We start from the raw sequence: 19,201 nt of genomic DNA on the forward strand, positions 1-19,201 counted from the left end.
TCAGTGATGATTACTTGAAGACTAATGGAGGAATGTTGGGATAGAATTAGGACAAAAGTGGAAGCACTTTTAATTTTAAATTCGGAAAGGAAAGGGCCTGAGGCAGGTCAGGATGGCTATAGCATGGAGAAATTGATATTTCCGTTGGAGTAACTTTTGTCAGTGAGAGAGGCAATGGTAGCCACTTGTCTATGTGGTAGCCACTAGCCGTGTGTGGCTATTGAACACCTGAAATGTAGCTAATTGTGAATTGAGATGTGCTGCAAGTATAAAATACACATGAGGTTTTGAAATGGGGCTGGTGGGAAGTGCCGAGGTGGCTCATTTGGTTAAGTGTCTCAGTCTTGGTGGTGGCTCAAGTCATGATCTCAGGGTCGTGAGATCAAGCCCCATGTTGGGCCCTTGCTGAGCATGGAGTCTGCTTAAGGTTCTCTCTCTCCCTCTCCCTCTGTGCCCCCACCCTCCACTCGTGATTGCGTGCTATTGCTCGAAAGAAGAAAGAAAGAAAGAAAGAAAGAAAGAAAGAAAGAAAGAAAGAAAGAAAGTAAGTTTAAATTCTAGATTTCTGCATAACCCAGTCACAGTACTGCTTGCTGCAGGGTTCCTAGTCAACCTGCTGTGGGTTTCGCTACCTTCCCCGTAGTGCCCCAGCTCAATCCCCACACAGACACCTTGTTTCTCCAGTATAAAAGTTAAGGAGGTCATGGAACTCAGAATAGAGAATGGTTTTAGTTTTGCCACCCATAGATTATAAGCAAGTCCCTCCTTTTCCTGGACTCAGTTTCCCACAGGCTAAATGACGGACTTACAATGACTCTTTACTGCTGTTCCAAATTCAGGGACATTTTCTGGCTTTCTGCTGCCTGCAACCCCCTCCTCGAAATCCACTCCAGCCCTCTCTGTTGGCCTTCCCTGCCCACAAGGGACTCTTGCTCTGACTCCTGCTTGTAATGAAGGACACTGTCCAGCATTGGCATTGACATAGAACCGCATTCACTGCTGGTCCACAGAAACAGGGCTTTCATTTCTGTCTCCGCCTGCAACTAGGAAAATGCCCCTCTTCCTCACACATGCACAACACCTTGGACTTCTCTCCCCAATTTTGATATTCATTTTAATCCACTGTGCAGCAGAAGCTGAAAAAAGGGAAGCTCTCTCTGGGGGGCCTGTTCCTTCACAGGAGGATGATACAAGCTCATTTCCTTTTCTATGCAGTTAAATTTGGGGGTGGAATAAAATCCACCAAGAAGAAAATATGTATTTATAGGACAACAAGCAAGTCTGTGAATCACTTTTGTAGAATGTTTTGTGAGTATGTTCTAGAGGCTTTATGGCATGAAATCATACTGCGGCCAATCTCGAGTATAAATTGCAGATTGAGCATCGAGTCAGTGTTATCACAGAACTATTTCTTTGGTTTCTAACTCCAGTACTTCTCAGATTGTCCTTACTTATAGCACAAGAGGGTGGTGTTTTACTTCTTCCTTCCCAAAAGCCACTTCACCAGTTTCCTCACCTATGAAGTGAAGATTGAATTAAAAGATGTCTGAAGTCCCTTCCAGCTTCAACATTCTGTGGGTCTCTGCATAGAGGATCTCAGAGGAGCAAAGCTGCTGACTCAGTTTCTCACCCTTTCCACCCTGTGTTCATTAATGAGCAGTGATGTAACCAAAGGCATGGTTGTGAATAGATAAATATAAGTGAAAATGTGAGAAATCTTTTAAGTGCTAGGGTAATTAGAATTGTAGGATTTCATTATAACTACATCCTGCCCACTTTTCTGATCCCTGTTCTAACACATCACTGCATTGATCCACTTCTCCATCTCCCTCCTCCCCTTCAGTGGGTCTCGTTGGGGGTTGTGGACCAATGTCTCCTCCTATAATGAATCAGAGGAACAGGCATTAGATGTTTCCCAGGGGAGCCCTGCCTTCTAGGTAATATACATCCCCTCAGAAGCTGGCCTTTAGGGATTTAGCAACTCTACCACCTTCCTCTTATTCCAGGAGCACAGGGTGCCCCCAGAGGCCCTTCCTGCTGGTGAGTTTGGGGCTTTTTTTCATGGCCACATACCCGTGGTATATTGTGGATTGAGTATGAATAATAAAGTTATTCCCCAAAGCCTGAGACAGACACAAGCACACACCAGAGGTTATAGGGTTTCCCAGAGACCCAGAGATTGTGCAGTAAAGCATGAACAGACTCAAAGAACCACAGATCACACTCATTCAGATGGCTACTATCTAAAGAAAGAACAAAGGAAGGAAGACAACAAGCATTGGTGAGGATGTGGAGAAATTTGAACACTTCTGCACTATTGGTGGGAATATAAAATGGGATTGCACTGTCGGTGGGATGACTACTAAACAAAATGTAGTCTACACATACGATGGGCTACCATTCAGCCTTAAGAAGGAAGGAAGTTGGGAACCCTGGGTGGCGCAGCGGTTTAGCGCCTGCCTTTGGCCCAGGGCGCGATCCTGGAGACCCGGGATCGAGTCCCACGTCCGGCTCCCGGTGCATGGAGCCTGCTTCTCCCTCTGCCTATGTCTCTGCCTCTCTCTCTCTCTGTGTGACTATCATAAATAAATAAAAAAAAGAAAAAAAAGAAATGTTTAAAAAAATAAAAAAATAAAATAAAATAAATAAATAAATAAAAAAAAGAAGGAAGGAAGTTCTGGCACATGCTACAATGCGGATGAACCTTGAGAACATTGTGAAATAAGCCAGTCACAAAAAGACCAAGTACTGCATGATTCCACTTACATGAGGTCCCTAGTATAGTCAAAATTTGGAGACAGAAAGTAGACTGGTGGCTGCCAGAGGCTGGAGGGGGTGAGATGGGGAATTAGTGTTTAATGGGTATAGTTTCAATTTTGCAAGATGGAAAGAGTTCTGTGGGTGGATGTGATGAAGGTTACACAAAGGTGTGAATGTACTTCATGCCACTGAACTGTACATTTAAAAACAGTTAAAATGGTATATTTCATATTTATTTTACCACAATTAAAAATGAATGAAAAATGCAAAACCAAAAAAAAAAAAAAAAAAAGCATAGAAATTCTTGAGGACCGGGTCTGTATCTTTTTCATTTATTGCCATATCCCCAGTGCATAGCACGGAGCCTGCATCATAGCAATTTCTCCATAAATACTTGTTAATGAATGTTAATAGATCAACAGCTGAAAGCCATTGTCTCCCTGTCTCTTAGCCTTCCCTGAACCTAAAAGTACCTCCAGATGGCAATTCACACCCACCTCTTGATCCCTGAACTTGCATCTTACATTTTGTTCCTAAATAAAAATAATCTAATTAAGATTAGGAAGTGCCTGGTGACCATTAACATTATCATCTACAGCTGCTTGAAACTGCTGGTCCAGTTTATAAATGCCCACTCTCACTCCCCCACTGCATTGACAGTATCAGCCAGCAGGGGTGATGGGAGAGTTTTCCCTCCCTTTCTTCCATCCTTTCTCTAGACCTCCTTGAGACACAAACATACATATTTATAAAGTCGCTTCCTTTGTACTTGGCCCAGCCTGACTTCCCCTGTGAGTCCAGGGCACTGCTGCTTCTTACTCTTCTAGAACTTTCTGTTCCCTTCCTGGCAAGTTCCCTTGCCTTGTTTCATTGGTCACTGTCCTCTCAGGGCCCCAAATCTGCCAATGCTTTCATCTCCACCTCACCCCTCACCCCCATGACCAGTGTCAGACGTGTGGGCTGTAATTGCTTTCCTATGTGCTTTGAGTAAGCCTTTTATTCATCTTTAGAGGCTTTGTTCCGAGGTAACCTTGGACAGATGTGTTCTGGTCTCCATTCAGATGCTACCTTTTTTCTCTTCCCTCCTTCCTCTCTAAGAATAGATCCTAAGAATGAGTTATTCCTCAGGTCTTTGAAATATTTCTTTCTAGCAGGCTGACCTTGACTCAATGTCCTTCTCAAGCAGTAGAGGGTAGTCAGTGAAGGAGGCCTGTGAGAACCCAAGGGACTGGGATGATGCCATTTAAGCTCATTTATGGGAAGCCCAGAACTATCTTAAGTGGCAGAGAGCAGTCGAGATCCAAGTTAGGCCTTGAGATCCAGCAGGTGTGAGTCCAGCTCAACAACGTGCTTCTGAGGAGCACCAGATCCAGACTCCCTTAGGTTCTGGCCAGCATGCCTCAAGACCATGAGGAGAAATAATTTCAAAGGAGTTAGCTTGCCTTAGAGAAAATATATGCAGCCATCCCGCAGTAACCAGCCTTGACAGGCACTGTCCTGAAGGAACGAGCCTATGCCATCTGAAACCACAACTCACCTCAGCAGTCAGACGTGACATTCTGTGTCTCCTTAGAATTCTCACATACATCCGGTCATGCAGTGTAGACATATACACCTGACACATGCATGCATACAAAGCACTCAGATTCTTCTGGTAGAAGCTTGATCATAGATGAAGGGCATGGACAGATGTTAGCATTTTCCGCACCACCAAAGGCCAAGTCTTCAAAGTGATTCTGTACAGCTTTTCTACTATTTCATTTAAAAGGCCTCCTTTCTTTAAAGGTTATAATGAGACGTTATTTCTGCTCTTGATTACAGAGTGAAAGAACAGTCTTTCCCTCCCTCTCTCTCACACACTCATTTTCTGTGGTAAAATTGCCAATTCAATACACGAGATCTAAGAGTTGTCCAGGTTTGCAGGCTGGGAGCTGCTCCGTTTCCTCTTTAGAGCAACATTCAATCCAGTTCTGAGGTATTTTATTCAGCAGGTATGACATGCTAGGGACTGATGCAGGGACTGGAGATCAGTTAGACTTTCAGTTTTGTTAGAAGCTGGTCTGGAAGAAGCCGTGGACACAGCATCTTGCTTCCCTGCCTGACAGCTGTCGTTGCTCCCCAGCTGCCCACAGCCACATGCAGATGCCTGAGCCCCCCAGCGACAGCCTCCCCCCTCATTCAGCTTGCATGAGCCCTCAGCCCTATTGCAGTGCCCACCTTTGGCCACTGTCATTCATCTTCCTGTGCTTTTCTGACACTTCTCTAAGGACCTGTTCACATCCCTCCTCCTCCAAACTTGAGACTCTTGAGCTTCTTTGGAGCATCTTAGGACACTGCTACTTCATATCGCAGATATTTATATTCCTGTGTTTCCCCCATCCAGAGCTGTAAGTTCCAAGGAGGGGAAGATTTCATCAATAACTCTCTCAATTACCCTCCCCCCTTTTTAGAGGAGGGGCATAGGGAGAGGGAGAGAGAATCTCGAGCAGGCTCCAAGCGTAGCTCCGAGGCCAATGCCAGTGGAGCTCAATCTCACAACCTTGAGATCACGACCTGAGCAAAAATCAAAAGTTGGATGCTTAACCGACTGAGCCACCTGGGGCGCCTCTCAATATCTTTTGTTGCAGAGATTTGCCCACACTGAAAATGCATGCTAATAAATTCATCATTGAAGTTGGCTATCACCCACTCATTTCATTAGAATAAATCTAGCAAGAGCAATAATATTATACTTCATTTTCAAAGCACTTAGTTTTTTTCTGGGTATACTTGTGAAGTAGCAATCCAGAAGCAACTTTTCATTCGTCAGCCTGAAATTCCACATAGAGCAGAATTTTAAAAGTTAGATGGAAAAAACAAAACAAAACAAAAAGTTAGATGGGATGCATGAGGCCCACCACCTCTTGATGAGGAGATTGTTCATCATTACATAGAAAACCAGAAATTAGAAGGCATTCAGTTCATCCACCCTCTTTATAATCAGGAAAGAGAAACGGAGGCATTGGCCACACATTGCTAATAAATGACCTGGAATTCAGGGCTTTCCAGATTCAGGCCTCACATAAGAGCCATACCCTCCTAATTTCAGGAGTCTCTATATTTTCTGTTCTGCATGGGATTTGGGCAAAAAGGATGGCCCAGATCTGTGTTATAATCATCTCAGTTGTCACTGGAGCATTATGCACTTAAATGTGGCTGGAAAAATAGGTCTAGCCATAATACTAGCTTGCAGTTTGAGGTACAACCTGACTGTGGATAACAGCAGCTTCTGTGTGCAGAGCTAGTTATGCAAGTCCCGTAGCGCCTTGTAGTAATTGCACTGCAAGATGGTGGTGGGATGAGAGAAAAGGGTGTGGACAGGGTGTGTAGCCTGCTGGGACATGCAGAGTTCCCAGGTGTCGAAAGTCTGGGTTCGAATTCTAGTTTTGACTTATTTCCTGTAAGCTTGTGGATAAGTCCTTTGAGTTACCCGTTTCATCGCCTATAAGTTGAGAACGATTATATCTGTGTCTTGTACATATGTCACAACAATAGTTCATAGGGATTCTGTTCTGGCTGCAGAGATTGGGGGGGGGTGCGTGTGTCTGCACTTTTTGTTTTATGCATTTCTTCAGTTTTAAGTTTCAGTAATGAGCACTTCCATAATCAGGAATAAAGCCATAAAGATTTAACTTTGAAAACCAGCCCGGAGGGTTCCTGTGAGACCGGCCCATCTGGAAGGCTGCCGGGTGTCTGGTGAATGGGAGCTGGGTGCCTTGCCCCCATGCCCACCTGTACTGTGGTGGTGAGACGAGCATGCGAGCATGCTCCTCCACCACCAGCCTGAGATGGGCTCAGCCTCTGCTGGCATTCTTTCTCCTTATCGAATTTAGGAGCTCATTTTGCAGCTTGTCACAAAGTTAGCAGAATTTTGTGTTTTCTCTACTTGCTAATATTTGTCTTTAGCAGCTCATCAAATGTTCCTCGGTATAGGTTGGTACATGCCCTCGGTTGCAGAGCCTAAAGTTGGGTGACCTTGTCCCTTTTTAATTTACAAAGGTTTTTCTGCTGCCTCCTTCACTTTGGGGAGCACTAAAGTGTGTTTGGAAATGTGGCCTCTTTGATGCCAAAGGCAGTCCCACAAGCCTCATATCCCATCCACCCCACTTCACACAGTGCATCTCAAGTAACATACATCAAACCTTTGCTGTTAACACTTGGTGCTGGCATACTGGCTTTCATCCTGAGAAAATAAATAAACCACACCAAACCCACAGCCCTTTAAAAACACTAATTAATCCTCACCACAGGCCTGGGCTACACAGAAATGGCAAATCCCACTGCCCCAATTTTATGTTTGGAGAAATCAGAGTAAGCAACTTTTTTAAGGCTTCCCAGGGCCAGATAACAGAAGCAATTCGAAGGGCTGGGGCTGGCCCTGCCTCTGGGAGAAGGCCATGTGGCCAGGGCCAGCTGCCTCCCTGAGTTGCCCTCCCCACCACACCATGCACTTACTTGCCCAGAACTCCATTTATGCATCAGCTTTTATTTTTCCCCCTGGGGTTACAATGATGCCAAATCCTCTCATTTCCAACTGACCACTTACTTATTTGCTTGCTTTTCCTTAATTCTGGTACAGCCTAGAAATTTTAACAATGGCTTCCAAGAGTAGGCTAGTAATTTCAGTGGATTTGAAGGTCTATGCTGATTTTGACAGAATGGTATAGACTTTACCTTCCATACAGTCCCTCCTCCACACTGGAGCCTGCCCAGGATTCAGGTCTGTTCAGGATTCCAGGATGTCCAGACTTTGTTTTTTCTCCCCTCTCCTGGACCAGACATCTTCCTACCTCAACTCCCCAGCCTTACAATCTCTAAGGATAAATACGCATGCCTTTCTTGAAATAGTCAACCATAAAAGTTTGGAAAAACCTAAAACCTCACTACATTATGTGGGACATATCCAATGGAATTAAAGTATAGTAGATCCCCTTTCTAAATATTTACTAATCTGGACAGATTTTTTTAGGGGCTTGAGGGTGTTAATGTATAAGACTGAAATAAAACTTTAAAAAACATCTCTGAGAAGAAAACTGAGTACATGGTCTCCCTTAAGTAATCTATAATGTAAGATGTTAGTAATCAGGCATTTGTTACCTCCGGCCCCAAATACCTAGGGAGTGAATACATGGCCTCTACTTCTGAAGAGCCTTTTGAATGAGAGGAAAAACTGTGTGCCTAGGAAATGATATTAACACAGCAATAAAAGAAGTAGCAACAAATGATAAATGATGTCAATTGAATACATAAATATTAAAGAGAAATAAAGATATAATGAGAGGCGTTTGGGGGATTAGGATAGATTTCCTCAAAAAGCATAGTCTTAAATGTGTCCATTATTTTAATAACTTTGGCTTTATCTTTCTTGATTTAAATATAAATGAAGGAAAATAATATTTAACACTGTATTAATTTTCTATCACTGCTGGAACTAATTACCATAAACTTAATGACTTAAAACCACACAAATTCATGTTACAATTCTGTAAGTTAAAAGTCAGACATGGATCTCACTGAACAAAGAGGGTTGTATTCCTCTCTAGAGGCTCTAGGGGAGAATCCATGTCCTTGCTTTTTCCAACCTGGGGAGACTACCCCCCATGCTTGGTCGGTGCCCTCTTCCTCCGTCTTCAAAGCCAGCGATGAAGAGTTAGTTGAGTCCTTACAACACAATCCTTATTTCTGTCATCACACCTCTTCTGACCTGTGCCACTTTTTAAGGACTCTTGTGATTACATTAGGCCCACCTGGGTAATCCAGGCTAATCTCCCTATTTGAGGGTCAGCTGATTAGCAACCTTACCTCCATCTGCAACCTTAATTCTCTTAGGCTCTGAAACCCAACCGGTTCACAGGCTCTGGGGCTTAGGACATGGACATCTTTGGGGCCATTATTCTGTGTTCCATAGACACCTACTCTGTTGCACTAGACTTGATGAAAAATGACAAAAATAGTTCATAATCTAGGTGGAGAGAAGAAAAAAACATACAAAAAGTTAAAAGAAAATCAAATAATAGTGCGAGGCACCAGCGGTCGAGACATTGCAAGCTATATTTGATTCATCACCAGATCGTTGCCATGGAGTCTGGTTGAGAGGGCTGGTATTTGAGTGGAGGGTTCAGTCACTCAGGCTGGTTAACCAAGGGGAGGAAGCCTTGCCTGGAACCCTGAATGAAGGGTTCTGGAGGTGGAAAAGGCAATCCTGGGACACACAAGCACGTGAGTAAAAGGGTGTACATGTAAGCCTGTTCAGACAAAGAGAAGGAGGAAGCAGAATATGGGATAAATAAATAAAGACAGTATGTCAGGCTAAGGAAGCTAAACTTGATCCTGGTATGAGGGAAACTACCTACCTGTTTGTTTCTTGTACAAGTAATACACAAGAAGAGTGTTGTGTAGAAATTTTGACAAATACCGAAAAGCTCAAAGATAAAGGTAAAAATCACAATCCTACTATCCTGCTACCTCAAAGTAAGCAATGTTAATAATTTAGCATGGCTTTTTTTTTTCTGTTTTCTCTCTCTCCCAGCTCTGTTCGCTTACTAACAGCCATGTGTCACACATTCTTACAGAATTTGGATCCTATGATATATTATTTCATTACCTGATTTGTTAGCAAGATTAAGTATAGAAATTTTTCATCTTTAAAATTTTTGTGTAACAATTTTATTAATGGCTGTATAGCTTTCTCTGACCTGGATCTATAATTCTAACATGCAAAATACTTAATCATTCACCCTATTTTTGTATGTGTTCATATATTTTCCAAGTTTCATTAATATAAATAAAGCTGCAATGACCAGCCATTATTTTGGGAGGATGATGTCTAAAAGCAAAATTCCTAGGTCAAAGGGCATAAACAGTTTGAAGATTCTTTATTATATATTGGTCAGTTGCTTCCCTGAAATACTGTATGAATTGATATTTCTACCATCACTATGTGAGAATGTTTATTTTGTGGAATTCTTGGCTATATGTTATATTAGCATTTCTCAAAACATTTGCCAATTTTGTAAATAAAATAATTTATTGATTTAATTTGGATCTTTTGTATTGCTGCCGAGGCGAGGCTTATTTTTCGTATTTATTGGCTATAATTACTAATTCCTATCTTTTTCTCATGTTAAGAAAAAGATATTTTTCTTTTCAATCTATAAGAGCTTTTTTTTTTTTTTTAATTTTTTATTTATTTATGATAGTCACAGAGAGAGAGAGAGAGGCAGAGACACAGGCGGAGGGAGAAGCAGGCTCCATGCACCGGGAGCCTGATGTGGGATTCGATCCCGGGTCTCCAGGATCGCGCCCTGGGCCAAAGGCAGGCGCCAAACCACTGCGCCACCCAGGGATCCCTATAAGAGCTTTTATATATTAAAATATTGTTGTTGTGTAGCAAATATTTTTCTTTTGTTTTTTTAATTGTTCATTCATGAGAGACACAGAGAGAGGGAGAGAGGGAGAGAGAGGGGCAGAGACACAGGAAGAGGGAGAAGCAGGCTCCATGGAGGGAGCCTGATGTGGGACTCGATCCCAGGACTCCAGGATCATGCCCTGGGCCAAAGGCAGGTGCTAAACCACTGAGATACCCAGGGATCCCCTTATTATATCTTTTAAATTTAAAAAGTAAAAGCTTTCATTTTGTAGAATTCTTGTGTTTATTTATTTTAAAAGTTCTTCATCTTGAGTTTAAATATTCACTTATATTTTCTTCTAGTCCTACAAAGCTTTAGTCATTTACATTTGGCTCTTTAAAAATGTGTCTTAAGTGTAATAGTATGAATTCAAAGTAGGTTTACAATTTAAAAATAGCAAAATCAATATGGTTATGCCCACCATCTTGAAAAACCAGTTGAGATTTTGATTGAAGTTGCATCAAATCATAGCATAGATCAATTTGCATAGATCGATTTGTCAATGGACATGGTATAGCTCTCCTTTGATGTGATCTTCTCTAATGACTTCCTATGAAGTATTATAATTCTCAAGATTTTTTATTATTTATTTTTGCATATCTTATGGTTTTGTTGCTATCATAAATAGTCCTTTTTTCTTTTTGAATTCTGTTAGTTGTTAGTATATAGGAATGCAGTTGAATTTTGGATATTCACTTCACCTTCAATCTTATATCTAATTAGTGATATTGTTAAACCCCATTTCTAAGTCTCATACTCTCTTGAGTTTGTATATCAACAAGGAAATTATCTTGAATAATGACAATTTGTTCCTTTCTAATCAGATACCCTTCACTTTTTCTTGTCTTATTACTGTTTTTATTCAGTGTTGAATAAAAGTGGTCATATCAGGCATCCTTGTTTCATTCCCAAGCCCAGAGGGAAAGCTTTCAAAGTATTACCATTAAATATAATGTTCATTATAGATTTTTATACTCTATCAGAGTAAGAATATCCCCTTCTATTCCTAGTTTGTAGAATTTTCTGAATTATGAATAGGTGTTTTATTTTTTCAAAATTTTAGGGATCCCTGGGTGGCGCAGTGGTTTAGCGCCTGCCTTTGGCCCAGGGCGCGATCCTGGAGACCTGGGATCAAATCCCATGTCGGGCTCCCGGTGCATGGAGCCTGCTTCTCCCTCTGCCTGTGTCTCTGCCTCTCTCTCTCTCTGTGTGTGACTATCATAAATAAATAAAAATTTTAAACAAAAAACAAAATTTCTTTGCTTCTATATGATATTTTTTCCTTTGATTTGTTAATTTTTTTATGTTAAATTTGCATTTTTGAGATACATTCAGTTTATGCATTGCTAGATAAAGTTTTCTAATACTTTATTCAGCATTTTTACATTCATATTTATGTATAAGAATATCCTGTGATTATGAGTTCTTAAATTATCATTATAATATTTTGATCAAGGTAATGCTGTTTTCATAAAATGACTAGAATGATGTTTCCCCTTTTTGGCCCCTATGGAAGAGGTTTTATTTGTGCATTGGGTATATTTATCTTTTTATCTCCCAGCTTTATGGAGATATATTCATTACATATTATATTATGTAAGTTTAAAGTGTACAGTGTGATGCTTTGATATATACTTATATTATGAAACGATTAACACAGTAAAGTTAGTTAACACATACATTACGTCCATAGTTACCTTTATCTTTTGGATTTTTGGCAGTGAAACCACTTAAGATCACTTTTTAAATAACTTTCTGGTGTACAGTACAGTAGACTACATATGATGATGTACTTTAAGTACCCAGAACTTTTTCATCTTATAATTGGAAGTTTGTACCTTTTGACTACCAGCTACTATTTCTCCTACCCCCACCTGTACCACCTCTGGTAACCATCAGTCTACTCTCTGGCACTATGAGTTCAGTTTTTTTAGACTCCATATATGAGTGAGATCATAGAATATTTGTCTTTCTCTGTCTGACTTATTTTACTTAACAGAATGCTTTTGTGGTTCATCCATGTTGTCACAAATGACAGGATTTTATTCTTTTTAATGGCTGAATAATATTCTATTGTGTATATACTACAGATTTTTTCCAGTTTTATTGAGGTATAATTGACAAATAAAATGGTAAGATATTTAAGTGTACATTGTAGTGATTTGATATACATATACATTGTGAAAGGATTCTCACCATCCAGTTAATTAACATCATCTATCAGCTTTATATTTTGATGGGCAGAGGAGAGTATTTGAGTTCTACTCTGAGCAAATTTCATTTACATAATATACGGTGTTATCAACTATAGTCACCAATGTTTACATTAGATCCTCAAAAATATTCATCTTATAGCTGAAAGTTTATACACTTTTCCCACCTTCCCCTTATTTACTGCCCCCTATGCACATTCCATTCTGGGAACCACCATTCTACTCTAAGAGTGTGAATTTTTTTGTTTTTAAAGATTCCATATATAAGTGATACTATGCAGTGTTTGTCCACAGAGCCCATCCATGTTGTCACAAATGATAGGATTTCCTTCTTTCTTATAGCTGAATATATTTAATACATATATAAAATATAGATATAATATTAATCTATATATGCCAGATCTTCCTTATCCATTCATCCACTAATGGATACTTAGGTTGTTTCCATACCTTGGCTATTGTGAATAATCCCACAGTGAACACGCAGCTATCTCTTCAATATCCTGTTTTCATTTCCTTTGTATATATACCCAGAACTGGATTGCTGGATCATAGGGTAGTTCTATTTTTAATTTTTCGAGGAACCTCCATACTATTTTCCACAGTGGCTGAACCAATTCACAGTACCAACAGTGTACAGGGGTTCCTTTTCTCTACAGACTTAACAAAACATTTTTTTTCTTTTTGGTCTCTGCCCATTTTTTAAATTGGATTTTTCTTCTATTGAACAGTATATGTTCCTTTTGGGTATAAACTCCTCATCAGGTATATGATTTGCAAATATTTTCTCCCATTCTTTAGGTTGCCTTTTCATTTTGTTGGGTTTTTTTCTTTTGGGGTACAGAAGCTTATTAGTTTGATGTAGCTTCACTTGACAATTTTTGCCTTTGTAGCTTGTGTTTTTGGTGTCATATTAAAAAAAAAAAATCATTGCCAAGACCAGTGCTAAGAGGATTTTTTTTCCTATGTTTGTGTCTAGGAGTTTTACAGTTTTAGATCTTACATTAAATCTTTAGTTCCTTTTGAGTTTTTTTTTTTTGTGTGTGTGTGTGTATGGTATAAGATAAGTGTCCAAATTTCACTCTTTAGAATAAGGATATTCAGTTTTTCCAACAGTCTTTGTGAAAGAGACTATCCTTTCCCATTGTGTGTTCTTGGGTTTATTTCTGGGCTATTTGTTCCATTGGTACATATGTCTGCTTTTATGCCAGTAATTATTTACTTCCTTTGTGTTTTTTTCCTGTTGCTCTTTTTCTAAATAAGTTGAAAATTCAACTCATTTATTTTCAGTCTTTTTAAATTTAAATTATAAATTTAATTTTATATAAATTACATATAGACTTAAGTGCTTGCTTCATTTTACTGTAACTAATTTCATCTTGAGATAGGTATTTTATTTTGATCCTTTTTGTTTGTTTGGTACATCTTTGAATTATCTTTCCATGGAAATTTCATGGGTAATATGCTTTCTGAAGCCTTGCATATCTGAGAATATAGCTTTCTGTTACTTTTGCCCAGAATGACAACTATGTTAGGTAAATAATCCTATGGTTATTCTTTTTCCTTAAAAATTCAGTAGACACTGCTTATGGTCTCTGGTATCTATTGTTGGAGAAAAGCAATTTCAGTATTGTCTGATACTCTTGCTTTGGAGATATCCAGTTTTCTCCCCCTGAATGGATAATTACAGTGTTTTGTCTTTGGTACTGATAGTTAAAACCATATATATCACCAGTGTATTTTGTATTTATTCATCACTTTTTCTTGGAAGAGAGTGGGTACTGCACAATTCAAGATTTTTCATGCCAATAAACTTAATCTGATGGGTGTTTGGATTTTTATCTCTGTTAAATGTACGCTGGTCTTTTGGGCAGTAACATCACTTACATGCGTGTTTGATATCCTTTGTCCTTCATATGTACATTCTCTCACTTCTCATTTTTATCTCTTTGCCATTTTCTCCCACATTTTGGGATGAGTTCCACTTCACTTACTTTTTTTTTTTTTTTTTTTTTACAGATCTCATTCTGTGTACCTTTAATGCTTCCAGTGGCATTTCAGAATATAGTATGGCAAATCTTTTCCCTCATTGCCTTTCTATAGGCTTTCCAGCTCTTTCTGTTTTAAAAAAATCAATTTTATGAGTGTATCTTTTGCCTCTTTCATAGAGTTAATATTTCATTCGATTGTATTAAGTACACAAAGTTGAAGCTGACAGTTGACTCTTTTTCTTCATCTCCTCTTATATTGTGAAATATTATATTTGTGTATATTTTATTATGTTCCAGGTTCATATTATTTTGTTACTGAGTGTAAATTAGGTGGGTTTTGCTTAAAAATGGCATAGATTAATTATCTTTGGATTCCATCTTTCATGCTATTAGAACACTTTCAAATATAAAAGCAGGAGGACTAGTTTATAAAAAAAGATACATAAAACTTGTTCAGTGATCTAATAGGCAATGGATGAGGAAAAGTGATCTGGTGCAGTGGACCCTCCTAGTAAGTCTCTAGGTGATTTCTTTGTATTTGGTGGAAGCCTTGATCAGGAGCCAATTTTGTGGTCTCTTTACAGTCTCTTGGACTCTGTTCCAGGTATGCAAGTGGCTATGCCCAGTTCCTTTCCTGGTGGTATGGTATACTGTGTTAGGATGGATTCTGCTGCATGCAATTTTTTTCATCTCATATGCTGGAGATGCCCCTGGACTTCATGCATGAGTGATTCCTAACCTTCTTGACTCATAGCAGTGAAAGAGGTTCTCGTTTGAAGGATTCCTTTCTGTCCTGATTTCCAAATTAGGAATGTTTGTGAAAGTCTTCTAGTGGGTCTTTTATTTCCTGGGGCCCCATCCATTTTCTCAGGGGTGGAGCTTCTAGTCAGCTCTAGCTTCTCCCTTTAAAATGTGAGGGGTGTTAGATACCTGTGCTTAGTTGTCCTCTTATCTAAATGTCCCCAGTAAGCACTTTTAAAGAGGGTACATACATGATTAAGGAGGTTGAGAGCAATCACATGGAGAAGAATCCAGAGAAGAAACTAATGTTGATTATGTGCTGTGTTCCAGGCACTGTCTAGGCTTACTCTCACTACTGACCTACCCCCCATGCCTGTATTATGTTCTTTAGAGTACACAGCACCATCTATCATAATTATATTCTAAACATTTATCATCTTTTGCTCCGATTAAAATATAAGCTCCATGAAGGTAGACAGCAGACATTTTTACCTTTTGTATTCATTACATGACTACACCCAAGTACCTAGAATGGTGGTGAGAGAGAGAGAGGGAGAAGAGAGAAAAGCAGTTTTTGACTAAATATCCTTAATTTAAAGAACAATGAAAAAAAGAAAGACTTGAGAAAACCTTTAACAGATCTTTTAAAAAGAGATTGGATAGATGTCAGAGGTACTTGATTGGTAATAGCTAATGTTTGTTTGTTTGTAAAGTAAGATATGGAAGACAGATTTGGTTTACTTGATGGCTAGTGTAAGAGACTGATGTGTACTTGTGTCCAACGTGAGTATAAATTTATGGTGACTTATCAGAAAGTCATGACTATTTTGGCAACTTACAAAAATTCATTTCAGAGCCTTTCTTTTATATAATTTAGTAAAAATTTCTTACAGAAAATAATTAGATGCTTATCTGACTTTAAGCGCATTTCTCAAAAGAGAAAATAAAAATATAAGGAGGAAAGAGAGAGACTCAGCTCAAGTATTACTCTCCCTTATAATCATTTGCCTGAGATATAAGAATTATTTGTAATATATATATTTCATTTAAAGAAAGTTGAAGGTTGGGTTTGGGTTATTTTTCGGATGAGTTAGAATTCAGTATTTGATTTCTGTTAACAACTAATTTTTAAACATTTTAATGTTAGAGACTGAAAAAAAATCTAAACTTTGCCTTCTAATTTTAATTGTATTTTCAAATGTATATGAGGTTATTTTTTCTTAATCTCTTCACAAATTATAAAGAACATAAAGCAGCATTTATTCCTGCATTGAGCTCAAATGATTACACATTCTTTTAAAATGAAAATGTTGACAGTGGAAGCAAAATTAGAAAAGAATGCAGAGAGCTCTTCATAAATCGCCAGACACTTGGAAGAGCATGCAAGCAAATCTAAGAACTATGCGTTTTTCATAATTTTACATTTTCCCTTTTAAAAATCACTTTCTAATTTGTTGATGGTTTGGCAGCTCCTAGGATGACATCAACTCTTCCATTGTGCAGTAATTGCTTTCTTTTAGATAACTTGATGGCACTTTATCAAGTGTTAGTGATGAAGTTGAATTAAAAACCAACTGGGTTTGAGTTTAAATTCCCCTACCTGATAAACCAAACACATTCCTGACCTTAAGCCTGCTTTTGAGCACTCTTCAAAACTTACATTGTGGGCAGCCCGGGTGCCTCAGCGATTTAGTGCCGTCTTCAGCCCAGGGTGGGATCATGGAGACCCCGGATTGAGTCCCACGTCGGGCTCCCTGCATGGAGCCTGCTTCTCCCTCTGCCTGTGTCTCTGCCTCTCTCTCTGTGTCTCTCATGAATAAATAAATAAAATCTTAAAAAACAAAAAACAAAAAAACCCTTACATTGCCTATAGGCTGCAGAAGTAAGCAAGTGAGAGAAAACACACGTTTTAGAGTCAAAACGTCAGTCAAAATAAATTGTCAAAATGCATTAAATTATCGGTGCATGTCTCCAACCATTCAGATGCTTTTAGCCCAAATCATCTCTTTTATTTATCTTTTTTTTTTTTTTTCTTTTATTTATCTTAACTTGACCCCAAATCCAGAGCATAATGACCTTGGCATTGTTTTTCCATTTCGGAAACCCAGAGCTGTGTTTTTGAGCTGTAGTCTGTCTCAGCAGTCAGGGGCAGATGAGGGGCAGCAGGTGGTAATGAAAAGATAATACTAGAAATTAGCCTGTTAATGGGGAAGAAAAAAGTCTGTTAACAGTACTAACAACTTTTCTGAATCTCCTAGGAACTTGCCTTGGATGACCAGGTGAAAACACTTGGATTTATAAAGGTCAGCTCTATCACCCCACTGGAGGCCAGAGCTTCTCCAACTTGACTGAGTATAGGGATCACTTAATTCAGGATTTTAAGGAGCTCCCAGGTAGTGCCCAGGCTACTTTTGAGTAGCCAGCCCCCAGCGTGAAAAGTACTTTTACACAATTTGGAGTCCAAGATTTATAATTTATTTACTTTTTTTTAAAGATTTGTTTATTTATTTATTAATGAGAGACACACAGAGAGAGCGACAGAGACACAGGCAGAGGGAAAAGCAGGCTCCACACAGATAGCCCGACGTGGGACTCGATCCCAGGTCTCCGGGATCACGCCCCGGGCCAAAGGCAGGCGCTAAACTGCTGAGCCACCAGGATTGCCCCAAGATTTATAATTTAAAATATTTGTGGGAATATTTGATTTAAGACTAATTAAATATTTTGTGAGATATGCAGTTGGAGACAGAGATACAAGATGTTAAATTTTCAGAACTATTTTATAATTGTTACTATATTAATTATATATCTAATATATTGATTATATAATTAATTATGTAATCAATATGTAAATTGTAATTATAATTTTGTAATTTCCTCCAGAATTCCTGTTTAGGCTAGCTGGTAGCATTTTACATGATCTTTCCCATTATACAAATACCAAATTGTTTTCTGATCCTAAAGTAATCTGGTATTTGATGAAAAAAAATCAAAGTATATTCAATTGAGCAAAGCGTGAAGATTTTAGAGCTCAACTCAGAAACACAGTTCCTTTTTCCTTTTGTTCCTAATGTTCTCATCCTGTCAACAAATAGGAAGAAAATCTAAACTTCTCAGAAATGGCAGTGAACTGAGCATCTGCCCCTCCAGGAAGTCAAGAATGAGGTACTAACATTTCTACCTAAATTCCCTGAGAATTTAGAGAATTCTCTAAATTCACCCTGCTTGGGTGGTGAGTTCTTTTTTTTTTTTTTCCAGATTTATTTATTTGAGAGAAAGAAAGAGCACATGAGCAGAGGGAGGAAGGAGAGGTAGACGGAGAAGCAGACTCACCACGGAGCAGAGAGCCCCGCATGGGCTTGATCCCATGACCTGGGGATCATGACCTGAGCCAAAGGCAGATACCTAACCAACTAAGCCACCCAGGCAGGTACTGGGGTTGTGAGTTCTGATACCTTTCTTTTCTTTTCTTTTTGAACAATTTGTTTTTTAAAGATTTTATTTATTTACTCATGACAGACAGAGACAGAGACACAGGCAGAGGGAGGAACAGGCTCCACGCAGGGAGCCCGATGTGGAACTCGATCCCGGGTCTCCAGGATCAGGCCTTGGGCCAAAGGCAGCGCTAAACCACTGGACGGACCACTGGGGCTGCCCTTCTGACACCTTTCAAGTACTTCCTCTGGTCTTGCAGAATATTAAGACAAATATTAAGACAAACTGCAACAAGTTCCCAGAGAGAATAAATAGAGAAATCAGGGGACTAATTGTGCTACTTCTGTGGAGAAGGAGACTTCCCCATGTTCATGCCCGCGTACATGGCAGAGAGGCTCCTGGCATGGGTGCTGACATCCACACATCTGTTTGGGTGGTCACAGCAGTAGCTGTGACACCTGTTGATGAGCCAGTGTCTCTGAGGGACACAGAGTGCCCTTGCCGAGCATCATTATTGAGCTCGGCTGGCATCCTGACTCAACGAGCTTGTTTCCTCACCTCATCTTTCAAACAGAAAGGCATACATACACATGTCCACATCAGAGAATCTGAA

At 39.3% G+C, this 19,201-nt stretch overlaps 1 protein-coding gene across 1 annotated transcript in view; it reads left to right on the forward strand.

Annotated features, from left to right (window-relative positions):
- The window catches only part of ARSB (arylsulfatase B), a 171,424-nt gene that overhangs the window by 110,951 nt on the left and 41,272 nt on the right, over nucleotides 1-19,201 (forward strand). The window lies entirely within an intron of this gene.

The sequence above is a fragment of the Vulpes lagopus genome, chromosome 4 (genome assembly GCF_018345385.1).
Source record: "Vulpes lagopus strain Blue_001 chromosome 4, ASM1834538v1, whole genome shotgun sequence".
Classification (NCBI taxonomy): domain Eukaryota; kingdom Metazoa; phylum Chordata; class Mammalia; order Carnivora; family Canidae; genus Vulpes; species Vulpes lagopus.